The sequence below is a fragment of the Diceros bicornis genome, chromosome 10 (assembly GCF_020826845.1).
Source record: "Diceros bicornis minor isolate mBicDic1 chromosome 10, mDicBic1.mat.cur, whole genome shotgun sequence".
NCBI lineage: Eukaryota > Metazoa > Chordata > Mammalia > Perissodactyla > Rhinocerotidae > Diceros > Diceros bicornis.
In genome coordinates, this window is record NC_080749.1 from 34,681,396 (window position 1) to 34,688,214 (window position 6,819).

Genomic DNA, 6,819 nt, shown 5'->3' on the forward strand with positions numbered 1-6,819 from the left:
TGACTTGTTGAAGTTAAAAAATAACTGAATTATGAATAGATTTGGCCTCCAAGTAGAGCCTATGGCATCATGGTGAAAATGACAGCACTACTAGAGTGAAATTTTGCATTTGAAGATGACATTGCTGTCATCTGAATGTGTGGGGATGGCTGAGAAAATTTTCCACATTGCAAACACATTTGGCTCAAATTCCAAACTCTATCTATTACACTGTGCACCCTTGGCTCAGACTGCATCACCATTCTTTCCTTGTACTTCCCTCCTGATCTCACTCAACACTGAACTCTGTGCTTCCATGAGGTCTGACCCAGACCCACTGGGAAAGCTCAAGGCTATTGCTATTTCCATTGCCAAGAAACTCCCCAAAGTAGGGCAGCCTAAAACTCCTACTGGCCCCCTGCCTCTGTTATCAGCTTCCTCCAATCCATCTTCTATACTTGCTGCCAAAGTGATAGTTCCAATATGAAAAATCTAACCGTGAAATGTTGGCCTTAAGCCCTTAAAATGCTTCCCTAGTGTCTACAGAGTAAACTGTGAACTCCTTTACTTGGCATACAAAGAACTTCAAGATCTGGCCACTGCCTAAATGTCAAGTCTCATCTGTCATTTCCTGCCTTGCTCTTTGTAAGCCAGCAATATTGAACCACTTAGAGTTCTCTGAAGGCACCAAGCTCTCTGCTGGCACCCTGCCTTTACACATTCTCTGCCTGGAACAGCCTCCCTACTTGTGTGCCTGACAAACTCATTCATTCTTCAAGCCTCAGTTCAAATGTGACCTCTTCTGAGAAGGCCACCTCAACTCCCCCCAAGCAGCCTGTTGTGCCTCTTCTCTGGTGATCTCACTTGAATTTGTGCACACAACTTGAAAGGAATCATCTTCTTGTTTGATGGCACAGCTCTCTCACCTCTATTTAAGTTACATGAGGGCAGGGGCCACATCTTTCCATTTTTCATCCCCAGCATCTTGGGTAGTGCCTATCATAGAGCGAGGCTCAATACATGTTGCTGAATGAAAGAATGAATATGACATAGACATTCTCCTCAAGTGAACAAGAGAATAAATAGCTCATTAAGTAGAAACAATTCAGACTTTAAGGACTGAGACACAAGGTACACAAGCAATGCTTCCAGTGATCCAGGTGGGCCAGTCTCCTGTGCCCTGCTCAGCAACCCAACTAACCAGAAAAAGCACATTATAAATGACCAACAGATCCATCTTTACTACTTAGCAGCCATTTCTTTACAGGGAAAGTGTTGAGGGATATTATCCATCCAGTCTGTCCAGAGTCATCTGATAAAGTCACCTAAAACTGACCACCAAAATCAACTCATAAATACCCATTCTGTCTGAGATCATTGCTCTTCATTAACTTGGCAATGAATGAGAGGCCATACAGCACAATGGTTAAGAGTATACACTCAGGGGCCTTAGACTGAATCCTGACTCCACCACATACTCTTTATGCCTCTGTATGAACCTGCGTATTAGAGATACTAATAGTACCAGCCTCAGAAGGTCGTTGTGAAGATTAAATAACGTGTGTAATAAGTGCTTAGAATAGTATTTGTCACATAATAAGCTCTAAATAAGTGTAGTTATTATTATTATTATGTTTTTGAAAAGAAAAAGACCATACAAATTAGTTAATAGCAGCCCTGCCCCCTATTGCGATGGAGGCCTTAAGCAAGTCCAACCTCCCCATGCACCAAAAGCAACAAATAAAGATCAGCCACAGATGCCTGAAGCCACATACAACAATTGCTCAGGATCCTGCCTCATGTTCTCAGCAATGTGCTACTCTGATCTGAGCTCTGCCTGGTCTCAAAGTCAGTTTTTCAACCAGAGCTGCAACCAAGCCGGCGCTTGGGTGTTGGTGTTTGTGTTTTCTTAGAGAGCTAATTAAAACTTTGCACATGGACTCTGCTGTGGTTTGCCCTTGCCTCTCCAGGACCGTGTTACTTCAGGGAGAATTCTCAACAGTGGTTCCTCAGAACTCAGCCAAGACCGTCCCACCATTACCAGCAACCCTCCTGCCCACTAAAAATGGGAAGAACTTGAAGAAAAAGGGAGCATTCTGACCTTGCAGTAGCTACTGACTCACAAAGAACACTGAGGCATGGCTTGCAGGGCCTCCTGCAGATTCCCTAGTACAAAGTTGTAATCACAACCAACCCTAGAGTTGGCATTCACTTAGAAAATAAGTCAAAACAGAAAAACCCTCCAGGAAGGCCTAGAGATCCATACGTTTCTTTAAAAATGGTAAAAATGGCTTGTGTCCTTGATATTCCCCCTGGTTTTGATTTTCTGGCTTTTCCTCTCTACAGGAGTGGTAAAAAGCTTGAAACATGGACCTGGGAGAAAGTTCCAAGGTGGCAAAAAGTTCTAAGGTGGTAGCCATCCTGCTGTAGCCTAGGCCTTCAGCCAGATGGTCAGAAGGAATTACTGTGTCCTAGTCTGGCTCACCAACGGTCAAAGCCTGATAACTATAATGGGAGTGTACATTGCATTGATCAATGTCCACTCCCAGAACTTTCCTCATGAACCTGCAGCAGCAGTAGGTCTCGTCAAGAATTTGAGGGTTTTGAATCTCAGCCAGCACAATTTTCAGACACTACTATTGTTTGAAAGTTCGGAGTTTCATCTTTTTGGCGGATGGACAATCTGCTCAGAAAACCATTTCATTTCCTGAGATCATAAAACCTCATGATTGGAAACTACCTTAAAGGTATACTATTGGATGCAGGTCCAATTGCTCTGTTGTCGGCTGCTGCTAAATCCTAGCATTACAAAACTAGGTTGCATTATTTAACACTATTCTTAAAGATTTTCATATAGACTGTCCTTGGCCTGATGTGCCAATGGGTAGGTGTTCAGTTAGCATTGTGGGGGCCTGCATAAAATATATCCAAGAAGGAAGACCCAGTGTAAGTTATAAATCTATAAATTCAATTATGGCTGTGTATACAAATTTCACATTGAATACTTTACACTTACTTTTAGAATTCTGTGTTTGAGCCCCTAAAGCCATTCTGCCACTTAAAATACTTTCTTTTGTCAGTGCCTTGAAAAAAATGATCTAAGCATGTTTCATTCTCAGTTTATTCATAACCTTCTAATATTTTGCCAAGGGGCAGCCTTCTAGACATTGAATAAGAGATTTGTCCGTAATTTATCCCATCCCATCCTATTATATACTTAGGTTCAAATAATTTTTAAGCATCAGGATCCCTCCTAGCTGAATCAAAACCCAGTCATAAAATCTATATGCCTGGAAAATTTGAGTAAAAGTGAGAATTATAACCTAGCAATACTATACGTCTTAATTGTTGCATACTATTATATCTCATACAAATTGGCCCAATACATACACATCCATTCCAAAACAACTCATGTAAATGTGATAAGGACAGGTGGCAAGCTAATTAGAATTTAGAAACAAATTAGCTGGATATTGGACTGTACCTCATAATGGATAGGAGAAATATAGAAAAAAGATTTAGCTAAATGTTAACTGAAAATGCAAAGCCTTCAGAGGATTGCAATCATCCAATGTTCTCACTCAGTCCAAGGTTAAATAGAAAGAAGACAGTGAGTAACTTTTTTGGTTTCTTTAGGGAATGTTTTCTCCAATAGGATTTTTGTCTGAAATGAAGTTCCTAATGTTTTCTCCTATGAAAATTGATATGATTTTATAAAAAAGATGACTACTTACATTGATTCTCAACAAAGAACTACCTCCTGGACAGGTTATTTACATGGTACAAGTTAAGACTTCAAAAAGAAGTTGGTCATTTTACCATTAAATAAAGCTATACGGTTAATAACAAAGGTACCAGAACTGTCTATTCATAAAAGACGCATTTCTATACACCTTCTCTTTACATAAAATCAAAATACAAAACATCATGGATGCATTATCTGCCAACTTAGTTGGAATTAGAATAATTTTATTTTTCTGAATTGTGGTAGTGCCAAGACCAAAAGTCCCTGCCATAAGAGATAAACCCTGGTGAAACTGAAGACAAATATTTGGGGACAATCGGGTTTGACTGAGCTTATGCAATGGCAACTAAATTCCTGTGAGAGCTAAATGAGGCTAAACACAGAAATCCTAAGTACGTAGTAGACTTCTTCACCTGTTTGTCCTAAATATAACTCAAAAGAACATCCCAAACGGAATCCTTTATTCTTCCTCCACCCTGTTTTGTACAACTCTGCTCTTCTTCTAGCTCAGTTATAAAAGTATTACCAACTCAAATATACATGGCAATTTAACATACAATAAAAGTGCCCTTGCAATCAGTAAGAAAACATTCAAATAACAAACCATTTGGAGAAAAAAGAAAACAAAGCTGGATATAGACCCCATTCCTCAAATTACTTCAAAGACTAAAAAGGAAACATGGGTGATTTTTTTATTACCATAGAATGGAGAAGGTCTTTATACGAAAGACACTCAACTCAAACTATAATAAATTTTTCTTTATCAATAGAATGACATGCAACTGAAAAATTATGTCCAGTACATTTAAAATAATGATTTTTTTTTATCTTTAAGTCTTTAATGTGTAAAGAATTTTGACCTATAATCCGTTAGGAAAAGAAATAGGCCAACAGCACGAACGAAGAGTACACACACACACACATACCTATAAATGGATTATAAACATAACATCCTGATAATTACACGAATGCAAATTAAAATGAAAAAAAGATACTAATTTTTACTTAATAGTCTACTAAATTTGTCCGATTATAGAGTTTACAGAAATCAGGGCCACCGTGTTTCACATGTTGCACAACCCCATTCACATAGGATTGTATGTTGTACATTATGGAAGCCATGGGAAAAATAGGCCATCTCAAACACTCACTGTTAATGACATTGTAAACTGAAATACATTATTGTTTTAAACGCTCTAACTTTAGAACTAGCATTTCATCTTTAGGAAATTATCTTACTCAGAGCCACTGGGAACAGCCTTACAGGCTATGTACTGCATAACTTCAGAGGGTCCCATTCTCGTAGTCTATGGTGTGAATATCACCCCCACAGGAGTTGAGTAAATAATTGGCCCCTGACTTGGATAGCTTCTTACACATACTTGTGTGCAAGGACACATGTATAAGAATGTTGAATGCTTCGTAATTTAGAATAACCCAAAAAACTAGGGGAAGAATGTGTCATCCAATAAGGAATTGGCTTAAATTACTCATGATACATGCATAGAATAGAATAAGAGGCAGCCGTTAAAACAATGAAGTAGTCATTCTCTGTAGGTGCCAATTTGGGGAGATCTCTAAGTTATATTTTTAGTGAAAAAAGCAAAATTCAGAGCAGTACAAACACATGCTCTGAGTTGTATTTTTGGAGGGTGCGTGTGTGTGTTTAAGGATATATATACTTTTAAAAAGCAAAGGAATTTTTCAGGAAAAAAAAAATAAAAGAAATTCACTAACAATAATTGCCATTAAAGAAGTGAAAGCACAGTAGGGGGTGTAGCTCAGTGGTAGAGCGCCTGCTTAGCATGCAGGAGGCCCTGGGTTCAATCCCCAGCACCTCCATGTGCCTTACTAATTTGGTATAAGCATACCACCAAGAAACTGAAAATCTCAAGAGGAGCAAATAATTATTATTGATGTACATGTACGTGTTTTTGTGTTCTTTGAAAATGTTTTAAGTACATGTGTTACCTTTCAACAGAATAAACAACTTTATAGAAAACAAATTCAATTTTCACCATTCAATTTGAAAAAAATTATAAAAGATTAGTAACATTAGGGGATCCTGAGGAAAACTATTACAGAAGAGGTGAGGTACATTCCACAGTTATCTCATTGAGCCTGATTATCCTTCCAGATAACATCAAGGCACATTCCCAAGAGCACAGGCACAGATCAGTAACAAAGGGCCAGAGAAAACCTCTTTAAACTCAATGACTGAGCTCATAGTAAGCTAAAGCATTTAGGAAAAAAAATTGCTTTGATGTGACGTTTCTTAATCGAACACTTCCACATAGTTCAGTCTTCCATGATTCCAAAATCACAAATCCCTGGAATTCAGAATTTATATATATAATTGCTCTGCTCTGATTTGTAAGCTTTGGACCACAACACATTTTTTTTTAGAACTTAAAATAATGAAATGAATGATTCTTTTTCTATTCTGATATTTCAAGAACACCAATAAGGCTCATTCTTGGATATTTAAGAGATTCTATTAAATATTGGCCCGTATGTTAGATAATTTGTGCTGTCAGAATAAAGGGATGCCAAAGTCTCAAACTTTAGAGGTCTTCCTAACCCTCCCAAAATAAGGAAGACTCTCTTCATTTACGTGATTATGATGTGATCAGTTCATGAGTGTATTCATTAATAATAAGAATAGAAGAATAGGTAAGTAGATAAGTACTTAGGTAGGTAGGTGAATGAATGGACGGACGGATGGATGGATAAATATACAACTCATACAAATAGAAAAACTTTATACAAATGGGACCATACTCTAATGATATTTTAATTAAAATATTTATTTTATTCATTTTATCTAATTGAATTTACAGAAGGAAGCACAAAATAAAAGAAAGTGAAAGAATTGCTGAGCTTCAAATAAATTTTTATTAACAACACATATATTATTTCCTAAAACATTATGTAAAGTATTAGAAAAGGTAAGATGATAAAGAAAGAATATTTGAGATATTGGTACCTTTTTTCAAGTTGCATTTTCCAACTTTGGATGTTGATATCTCTTGATTCTGATGTTAAAATAAGAAATTTAGCATACTTAGTCTTTCCCACATGCATCTTCCAGACAT

General features: G+C 37.4%; 1 non-coding gene across 1 annotated transcript; it reads left to right on the forward strand.

The window, feature by feature from the left end:
• Nucleotides 1-5,494: 5,494 nt before the first annotated feature.
• Nucleotides 5,495-5,566, forward strand: TRNAA-AGC (transfer RNA alanine (anticodon AGC)). Its single transcript has one exon. It is a non-coding gene; the product is annotated as a tRNA-Ala (tRNA).
• Nucleotides 5,567-6,819: the final 1,253 nt, after the last annotated feature.